This window comes from Herpailurus yagouaroundi, unplaced genomic scaffold (assembly GCF_014898765.1).
Source record: "Herpailurus yagouaroundi ecotype Mexico unplaced genomic scaffold, PumYag 190, whole genome shotgun sequence".
Taxonomy (NCBI): Eukaryota; Metazoa; Chordata; class Mammalia; order Carnivora; family Felidae; genus Herpailurus; species Herpailurus yagouaroundi.
The window spans coordinates 36,129,607-36,139,667 of record NW_024412421.1 but is presented as its reverse complement, the minus strand read 5'-3'; the positions used below and the strand labels follow the sequence as shown (position 1 = coordinate 36,139,667).

Here is a 10,061-nt window from a genome sequence, read left to right as displayed (position 1 = left end):
CCGGCGACGCCAGCAGCGCCGGGGCCCGGCTGAGACCGCGGCGGCCGACAGCGAGCCGGACACGGACCCCGAAGAGGAGCGCATCGAGGCGGGCGCGGCGGCGCTGGCCGGGGCGGGGGGCGGTCGGGGCGCGGGCCCCTCGCCGCCCCCGCGCTGCTCCCTGCTGGAGCTGCCGCCGGAGCTGCTGGTGGAGATCTTCGCCTCGCTGCCCGGCACCGACCTGCCCAGCCTGGCCCAGGTCTGCACCAAGTTCCGGCGCATCCTGCACACCGACACCATCTGGAGAAGGCGCTGCCGGGAGGGTGAGCGCGCTGGGGGCGGGGGTCCTGGCGGGCGGTGGTCCCCCCGAGGGAGGGTCCCGGCCGGGCGGGGGGCGGTGACTCCGGGGCTGTCTCCCACACTGCCGGGGCGCGGAGTCTGGGAGAGGTGGAGTCCCCGCAGGGCCGCGGAGCCGCGCTCTACCCGCCCTGGGGGCCCTGAGCGGGGGTGGACGGGTCCGCCGGCCTCAGGGACAGGACGGTTGACTGTGCTGGGGTTGGGGCTGGGTTCAGGCCAGGGAGTAAGCTGACGCATGTGGGCATCGGCCTCGGTCTCCAGGCCTCGGGGGGCGGAGCTGAGCAGAGCGAAGGGGGTGAAGTCGAACGGTTTGGGGAAGCAGCCCGAGCCGGGGAGTGTGGAGGGTCTCCTGAGGGGCGGGTCTGTGGAGGGGCAGGTGGAGCGAGGGTTGAGTTCCCTCTCTTGGATGCTGGTGGCTGTAATGACGGTGGCGAATAGTTAGTTTTGTAACAAACCCCAGGAGGAAGGGTTTACTTAATCCAGAGTTCCAGAGTCTCTGGACAACGTTTGAACGTTGACAGATGCCAGGTGTTCAGTGAGGTGTCATGTTTTGGTAAAAAGGATAGGTGAGAAAAAAATCCAGACAATGCAGAATGGCAGAAGGAAGAAATTAAAAATCATCAGAGATCCCTGCCATCAAAGATAGCCCATTCTTACAATTTTGGAAAACGTCTCTCCGTATGCACATGTAGAGTCCTGTACACATTTTTACTGAGATGGGATCGTACCATGTATATTCTTCTAGAGACAGTTTAGTATAGAAAAAGCTTCGTCGTATGTCTCTGCGTGCACGTGCCACAGACTAGTTAGTCCCTTACCGGTCGACTTCTGAGTTTGCAGTTTTTCCTGGTCATAAACAGTGCTTGTCAGGGCTGCTTTTAAGCAGATACTGTAGCAATTTATACGTCCATGTGTCTTTTAGGACCTCTGCGATTGTCTTGTTAGGGTGCACGTCCTCGCAGCACGTTTGTGGGTAGTGGAGTGTAACACACTGATGGCACATAGACACCCACTGCCCAGCCGTTGGAATTTGCACCCCCTCCCACCCCAGAGGGTGCCTGAGAAGACCTCTTTCCCCAGTTTCCACCCCCACCCCTCCCCCCAACAAGGGGGTCAGTCAGTCATATCTCTGCGGTAATGTTCAGTGGTCAGGGCTCTGGATTTTTACTCAGTGGTTTAGGCTCTATTTATATGCTGTGAGATCTTGGACATGCTGCTTCGCCTTCCCAGGTATTTGGGAAATGCTGCTCCCTTAGGGTCACGTTGAGGGTTAAATGAGATGATGCATGTGAAACTCTCACCCCCTAAATGGTAATGTTCTATTATGGGGCCTCTTGGCCATTGTATTTCATGTCTTGTGATTCCTTATTTGTGTGTTTTTGTTTTTGTCTCTTAAGACAGTCTATTTTTGTAAGGACAAATTTGTAAGAACTCTCCAAGTATTAGCAGTATTCACCTTTTGTCTTATGTGTGGCAAGTGCATTTCTTTTGAGATTTTAAAGTAGAGGCAAAGAAAGTTCCCCTTTCTCTTTCTCTCTGAACTCTGTCTTTGCATTTGTTTTGCTTTTTGTACACCTGTAAGACCCAGATTGGTCACAGGTGTTCCATTGTGCTTTGAGAAGTTTGTCCATCCGTCAGCCAAACCAGTGTGGTGCTTTCCGATGGGTTTGTCTCTGGGGAACTGTAATGTGGCTAGCTCAACTCTAGAAACAGAGAGTAGCGAAGACTTTTGTGTAATCAAAAACTCAAAGGTATGCCACAGAGCAAAACTCACTGAGGATAGAGTTCAGGGTGAATTGCTAGAGTCGCTAATGGAAATATAGGAAGTCCTGATGCGGTTGTAGAAGGTAGTTGGGACAGAGAGAGGACTATGCAGTCCCTTCCTGCTGGGGCACTTCTCAGTTCAGCTTTCCTGGGACAGCAGACCATGTGGTAGAAGGAAGGCTAACTGGGAAAGTTCTCATTTTGAGAAATTAAAAAAAAAAAAAAAAGATAAAAATGGTAAAACAGGGGGTGCCCGGGTGGCTCCGTCGGTTGAGCGTCCGACTTCGTCTCAGGTCATGATCTCACAGTCTGTGGGTTCAAGCCCCGCATCGGGCTCTGTGCTGACAGCTCAGAGCCTGGAGCCTGCTTCGGATTCTGTGTCTCCCTCTCCCTCTGCCCTTCCCCTGCTCACGCTCTGTCTCTCTCTGTCTCAAAAAATAAATAAATAAATAAAATGGAAAAACAGGCATATTCCTAGTCACCCCCAATAAATGTTAATTCTTTTGTTATATTTGCTTTTGATTCCTCTACCTTTGTAATTTTTTTTTTGATTGTTTAAATGTTTATTTGTTTAGTTATTTTGAGAGAGAGCAGAGGAGGGGCAGATAGAGAGGGAGACAGAATCCCAAGCAGCCTCCGTACCCTCAGCACAGAGCCAGACGCGGAGCTTGATCTCAGGAACTGTGAGATCATGACCTGAGCCAAAAGCACGAGTCAGATGATCAACCCAAGGGATTGAACCACCCAGGCACCTCTTGACCTTTTTTAACAGAAAACATCTCAGCTGATACTCAAAGTCGTCCCTTCTGGTCAGCCCTGCCCTTTCTACTCCAAGAAGCAGCTGCTGTCATAGGCTTAATTTACTAGTGTATATAGGACATATACATGTGTATATAGCGTATGCTAGGACATTGTCCCCAGATGTAGCATTTGTGGTGGTTTAGTTTTTAGAAATATATCATCTGTGAGTATCGTACATCTGCTTTTTTCCCCTTGTGAACTTCTGTTTTTAAGTTCTGTCCATGTGAATACATTTAATTTTGGTTCACTCTTTTCAAATGCTGTGTGGTGGTTCATCATTTGGAGAGACCACACTTTGTCGCTTCTCTTATTTTTATTTCTTTTATTATATATAGCATACAGTGAACAACATGTTTCCTTGAATGCAGATAATATACACGCAGAAGTAGTGTTGCTGGAGCAGTGGGCTGTGCGATTTGCACTTTTGCTAGGTACTGCCCAGTTATTTCTGGGCTTGATTTTAGCTGCTTTCACACCTGTCACTAGAGCATGGACAGGTTAAGTCACAAAAGATGAAATACAAATGTTCATGATGCATCATTACAAAGTTGCGGTCATTTCTGGTCCAGCTATTTTAAGTTATCCCATTTAATCCAGTATCTGCCAAATTCTTTCTAATCTGAAAGATCCATTTTTTAAAAGTTTATTTATTTATTTTGAGAGAGAGTGTGTGAGCTGGTGAGGGGCAAAGAGTAAGAGAGAGAGAGAGAGAGAGAGAGAGAGAGAGAGACAGAGGAGAGAATCACAAACAGGCTCTGCACGGTCAGTGCAGAGCCCCTGTGGGGCTCAGTCTCACGACTGTAAGATCATGACCTGAGCCAAGATCAGAAGTTGGGTGCTTAACTAACTGAGCCACCCAGGCACCCCTGAACAATGCATTTTTATTTATTTTAATTTGCATGTGCCTGATAACTAGTAAGGATGCACATTTAAAAAAATAATTATTGGGGCGCCTGGGTGGCGCAGTCGGTTAAGCGTCCGACTTCAGCCAGGTCACGATCTCGCGGTCCGGGAGTTCAAGCCCCGCGTCGGGCTCTGGGCTGGTGGCTCGGAGCCTGGAGCCTGTTTCCGATTCTGTGTCTCCCTCTCTCTCTGCCCCTCCCCCGTTCATGCTCTGTCTCTCTCTGTCCCAAAAATAAATAAATAAAAACGTTGAAAGAAAAAAAATTAAAAAAAAAAAATAAAAAAATAATTATTGGCAGTTTGGATTTCTCTTGTTTGCCTATCCTTTTTGTCCATTTTCTCCCCTATTATTTTTCTTACCATTTTGTGGGTTTAATTTATTTCACCTGGATCGATTTCTGTTTACTATATTGTGAAACATTTTCATGTAGGCTATAGTCATTTGCAATTTTTTTTTTTAATTTTTTTTTTTCAACGTTTATTTATTTTTGGGACAGAGAGAGACAGAGCATGAACGGGGGACGGGCAGAGAGAGAGGGAGACACAGAATGGGAAACAGGCTCCAGGCTCTGAGCCATCAGCCCAGAGCCTGACGCGGGGCTCAAACTCACGGACCGCGAGATCGTGACCTGGCTGAAGTCGGACGCTTAACCGACTGCGCCACCCAGGCGCCCCATAGTCATTTGCAATTTAACTTCATTTATAATGACTTTTGTGAAAGTTACATGTTAATCAAATTCATGAATTTTGGGTTTAAGTAATGATTTTCATCTCAAGGTTATGAAGATGGTTGGCAGCTGGGTCTTTGATTTCAGTAGTTCATTCTGGTAGCTTGAATTGCAAGCTCGTTTATGTCAAACATTGGACTGTTGGCAATCCTATATGGTATACCTAGATGTGTCATAGCGTTAGTCGAATTGTGATTGAAATACATATACACGTATAAGAATAGTCATGTATGAGACAGGCCTGATTTCACTTCTCTTAATTCCCAAAGTTCTTCTTTCCTGAACTAGACATTTGGTTAAGGTGAGTGTTCATAAGGCCAAAGTGCCAGGTCTATTTAGGTAAAAACCAAAGTACTCCCAGCCTTGGTGATCAGGAGGCTGGATCTCAGGCTGGCTGAGAAGGTGAGTTGTCCTTGTCCCCTCAGGTTTCGTGAATGGAACCTCCAGGTCTGGTCCAGCCCTGAAAGGAGTATAATGGTGCCTCCGTTTTTTAGTGTCTTGGGTGGGTGAGACTAATTAGTGAATTTGCATGTTTACATGTTTGCTTTCTATCTTTTCATTGGATTTTCCGGAACAGAAAACAACCCACAAAAATGGGAGTGGGAAAGAGGATACCATACACCTGTGTTTTCTTGCTTTATAGGATTTAGGGCCATGATTGACTTTCAGGGTGCAGACAGTGCCTGCATGTTTAAAATGATAGGATGATTTTGCAAGGGGGGAGGGTCGGGGGGTAGCACTGGGAACTGAAAATGAGGTAGCTCTCTATAATGTTTGGTGAGACGTTCACAATTTCCAGTGTCCTAGCAATAAATCAGTTATTTGGATAGAACTTTGGCTTTTCTAGTCTGCTGCTTATTGGAGCCGTTGGATCAAATATTTTCTAGTGGTATTTCTCTGGGCAGGTGAAAGAAGGTTGGTAGGGAGAAGCCAAGTCTGAGCTCCTAATTTTGGGGTTCGCACATAACAACTGGCTGGCTTACGGGAATGGCATCAAACCAAGCCCGGCCTCCAGGGCGGGTGCAGGCCAGGGCCAGGGTAAACACTTTTTGATGCATCATCACTCCTTAGGCTGCAGGCCTCCTGCAGTAACTTACGTGTGGGGCTATAAATAAGTCATCACTTCTCGGAGTTGTGAGGGTGAAGCCAAGTGCGTTATTTTGCCTTTGACCCTGACGAGGCTTTTCTTGGTTAATACTTCACCATTTAGTTGGTGAATTTAGAGGTCCACATTCACACCCTAGTTCTTAATCAGAATAATCAAATAATAACAAAAGACAGATTTAGAATGCGTGTGTTTTTCCCTCTCACACTGAGCTGTAAATATTCAGACATAAGGATTTCATATCATTCAGCTCAGTACCTGCTGGTGTCAGGTTTTGAATTTAAGATATATATATTATATATATATGTATAATAAGATATATTATATACATATATAATATATACAGTTAAGATATATATTATGTATGTATGTATAATTTGCCCATTTCTTCCCTTGATGGTAAGTTTTTTTGACACATAGAATGATATTTGGGTAACATTTTGATCTGTGGTAAGTCTAAAGTGGGTCTAGATTCTGTCATGATTAGAAATAATCCGTTTCCAATAACGTATGATCTTTTTGACAGAAATGGGAAATTAAAAACCAATATTTAATTCTGGTTTTGCAATCAGAAGAAAATGCTATTTCTGTCCTATCTGATATGCTGAGGCAAAATATGAGCAACGAGGCTTTTGTTAAATACGGTTAACATTGGAAGGTCATCTGAGGAAGAGGTGAAATGGGCAAGCTGTACGTTATAAGGCTGGCTTCAGGGATAGCTTATGATTACTTGTAAAGCAGATCCTAGCCCACTGGTTTTGGTGGTGGGATGGGCAGGTCAGTGAACTGTTCCTGGAATAGAAACACACGTGTCTTAACGGCGAGAAGGGGAGGCCAGCCCCGCTCAAATTTGAGGGGAAAACCTTTATCTTTTTTTCCTGCTTTACCAATTGAGAGGACGATAGTCCTCTGTGTTTTTGCAAGTTGAATCTCATATGGTGCTTTACAGAGAAACCTTTGCCTTCTAGTTAGCCAAGCAGAAAGGGGTATAGGACAGTGGTGCCTCATAGGGGAACATTTTTTAGACTTCGTCTTTTTGACCTTAAAAAAGTAAGCTAGAAAGTGAACCTGGTACCCAGAAAGCATCGAATAAAGATGTCCCCCGACCATATTTAATTGGATAGACACTGGTACCTTGCCAAAAAGAATCGATTGGTTGTTGGAAGTCCAGGCACTGCCATTTTTACCATTGCCCTTGTTTATAAAATGAGTGTGTAACACGTGTGAGGCTCTGACTTTGTCTTTCTGGCTGGAAAGGGCTTGCAAACACAAGGGTGTCTTTGGGACTTTGCAGAGGAACAAGCGTCCTCTGCAAAGAAGGCCCTTTCCCCAAGGCTGGCGGGGTTTGGAACTCATGAGTCAGCGTCCTCTGCCAGCGACACCATCACTGTCCGCCCGGTGGCGATGGAGAGGCTCGGGAACCTGAGCTGGCCAGGCCTGCGTGTGGAGTATTAGTGGAGGAGCAGGGACGTGTCAGAAACACTAGACAAGGTCCGGGGAGGGGTGGCAGTGACTGCCCCGTCAGGCTCACGGGCTTCTCTCCTGGTCTCATCCGTGGGCAGTGGGGCAGGGAGTGTGGGTGTCTGAGGGTGACAGATGGGCCTTCCCAGGAGTGGGTGTCACTTGGCCAGCAGGTGGGTGCCTGTCGTGGGAGGCGGACTGGGGTCAGAGTCCTTAGCCCGTTGGCACTGAGATTGCTTATCTTTACATGGACTGAACTGGTTGAGAACAAGTCACATGAGTCATAGGCGGTGTCACCCGTCCTGGGGAAGTGTTTGTTTAAGCGTCCCGAATAGTCCAGGTGTTTAATAAGAGACACCTGTGGGCTGTGCCCGTGTTTTGGGTTTTACAGTCTTTCCATCCTAAGATGAGCTGGCTGCAGAGTTTTTCCAGATCTGCTACATTATTAGAGAGAGAGAGAGAGAGAGAGAGAGAGAGAGAGAGAGAAAGGCATTTCATGCAGTTACAGTAATAGCTAAGCGAAGCGGGGCACTGGAGAACACATGGGTTTCAGGTCAGTGGTCTGTCGTTGGAGAGGTGGTCCTGGATACTGGCACAGAGCAGCGGTGCTGGGAAACCCAGGGACTGGGTGCCCAACTCCCCTGTCCTGCCTGGGAGAGATCCCCCTCCCACCAACCCCAGCCCCCAACTTTGTTTTTAGCCTCAAGTCAAACTTGGAGCCATACTTTATTAAGGAGGGTATTTCGCTCCTAATTTAGTGCACACAAAAATCAGTCTTACCAATCAAGCCATCTTAGAGTTTTATTTAGAGAACCCTGCAGCGTGCGGCAGGTAGGAAGGAAATCAGCAGCCTCTGGTCCACCTTCCGGCCCTTCTCCCTGCTTGTCCAGTGACATGTCTGGTCACACGGTCCTTTCCTCCTGCCTCTGCCTCGCCTGGTGGTGCAGTGGCCTCCCTGGAGCCCCTGCCTGCATTTCCAGGCACATCTCTGCTGGCGCCCCCACGGGCTAATGGTCCTCTGTGGAGGCTCTGTCCTTGCTGCTTTTCCACCTAGACTCTTCCATGCCTTTTTGTTTGTTTGTTTGTTTTTGGTGCTGCCTGTGGCCTCCCATCGCTGCTGCCGTCCAACTCCCTCCAGGGCTGGGGGACAACTTCCCCTTCCAGATTTGTCTTGTGTGCCCATCGGCTCGCTGCGGTAGCGTCTGAGTGCGGTGCTGTCACAGCGTGAACGGGGAGGAGGAGGCTGGGTCCCTCCGTGGCCGCCTCTGGCACTGATGTGGCACACGGAAGAATGGCGCTCCTGTTCTTGGTCCCCTTCTGCTCTGATGTCTGATCTGTCATGGCTGGCACAGGGACTGTGTCTGTTAATCTCCACCTTCCCTTCCAGGGAACGGGCCTCTCAAGAAGCAGAAGTGTGTCTGCTGGTTTCTGCAGGGGTGAGGGAGAGGGAGAACGCTTCTAGCCCACTCTCTCCCACCCATAGAGACTGACCAGAGTGCCGTGTGGATGGGGAGTTTTTGGGAAACCCCATCATACAGCCCGGAGCTGTAGAGCTGGAGAGGGAATGCGTGATGAGCCCTTGGCAGCCCCTGGCAGTTAGGTCACAAGAGGCTGCCGCTTCTGTTGGCTTGACTTGGGCCAAATCACTGGGCTGTTTTTTCTCTCGGGCAAAACATTTTTCAAGTAGCTTTTTGGTAAAAAAAAAATTTTTATGTTTATTTTATTTTTGAGAGAGAGAGAGAGAGAGAGAGAGAGAGAGAGTGTGGGAGGGGCAGAGAGAGGGGGAGACACAGAATCCGAAGCAGGCTCCAGGCTCCGAGCTGTCAGCACAGAGTCTGACGCGGGGCTCGAACCCACGAACTGTGAGATGAAGGCCTGAGCCGAAGTCGGACGGTCAGCCGACGGAGCCCCCCAGGCGCTGTGGAAATTTTCCAGTTGGAATATTTGAAGCGGCAGTTTACTTTTTTTTACTGTGGTGAACGTACACATGCAACAGAAACTTCCACTTGGGCCGTTTGTAAATGCACAGGTCTGTGGCACTGAGCACTTTCACATCGTTGTGCAGCCATCGCCCCTGCCCGTCTCCAGGACTTTCATTTCTTGCTCAGCTATGCCTCTGTCCCCATCACTAGCTCCCCATTTCCTCCCCCAGCCCCGGCAGCCAGCGTTCTTCTGTCTGTCTCTCTGAATCAAATACCCCAGGGAATCCTGCACTATTTGTTTTCTGGGGACCAGCTTGTTTCACTGAGCATAAGGTCCCCAAGGTTTATCCATGTTACAGCAGGTGACAGAGTTTACTTCCTTTCTAAGGCTGAATAATATCCCGTTGTGTGCATGGCCCACTTACCTGCCTTCTGGATGTTGTGAGTAGTGCTGCTGGGAGCGTGGGTGCAGGGGCCCCTCCTTCAGCTCTTTTGGGGATGTATCCCAGATGGAGAAGGAGAGCAGGTCATATGGTAATTCTGTGTGCCCGTACTTTTCCACATTTTGTAAATTTCCTCAAGCCCAGCTCACCCGTTTTTCTCCCCCTCCCAACCTCTTTTTTTTTTTAATTTAATTTTTATTTTTTATTTTGTGGCCATCACTGGAGTAGACACTCTCAAAAAAAGAGTCTCTTAAGCTATTTTATATAATAGATAAGCAAGGAAACCTTTTTTGTAAAAAAGTTTTTTGTTTAAGTCATCTCTATATCTAACGTGGGGCTTGAACTCACGACCCCGAGATCAAGAGTCGCGTGCTTCACCAACTGAGCCAGCCGGATGCCCCAGCAAGGAGACTTGAATCGCCAGCCTTCCACCCCAAATCCAGTACTTGAAAAGCAGCCGGAGGCATCCTGGTTTGGTGTGCTAGCTTTCAGTCATCTGGGACAGGGTCTGTGCCAAAGGATAGAGGTCACGCTTGGTAGTTTTTCTAGAAGCAAGGGTACATGGTGCTGGCCAGTCTGCAGGCCCTAAAGGTATTTT

General features: G+C 48.2%; 2 protein-coding genes across 2 annotated transcripts in view; one reads left to right on the top strand and one right to left on the bottom strand.

Annotated features, from left to right (window-relative positions):
• MAP1LC3B (microtubule associated protein 1 light chain 3 beta) overlaps positions 1-10,061 on the bottom strand; it is a 29,560-nt gene that overhangs the window by 19,275 nt on the left and 224 nt on the right. The window lies entirely within an intron of this gene.
• The window catches only part of FBXO31 (F-box protein 31), a 45,812-nt gene continuing 35,757 nt past the window's right edge, over positions 7-10,061 (top strand). The window contains exon 1 of the mRNA XM_040443278.1: positions 7-302. The gene's annotated coding sequence lies outside the window, so the exon portion shown is untranslated. The remainder of the gene's footprint in view (positions 303-10,061) is intronic.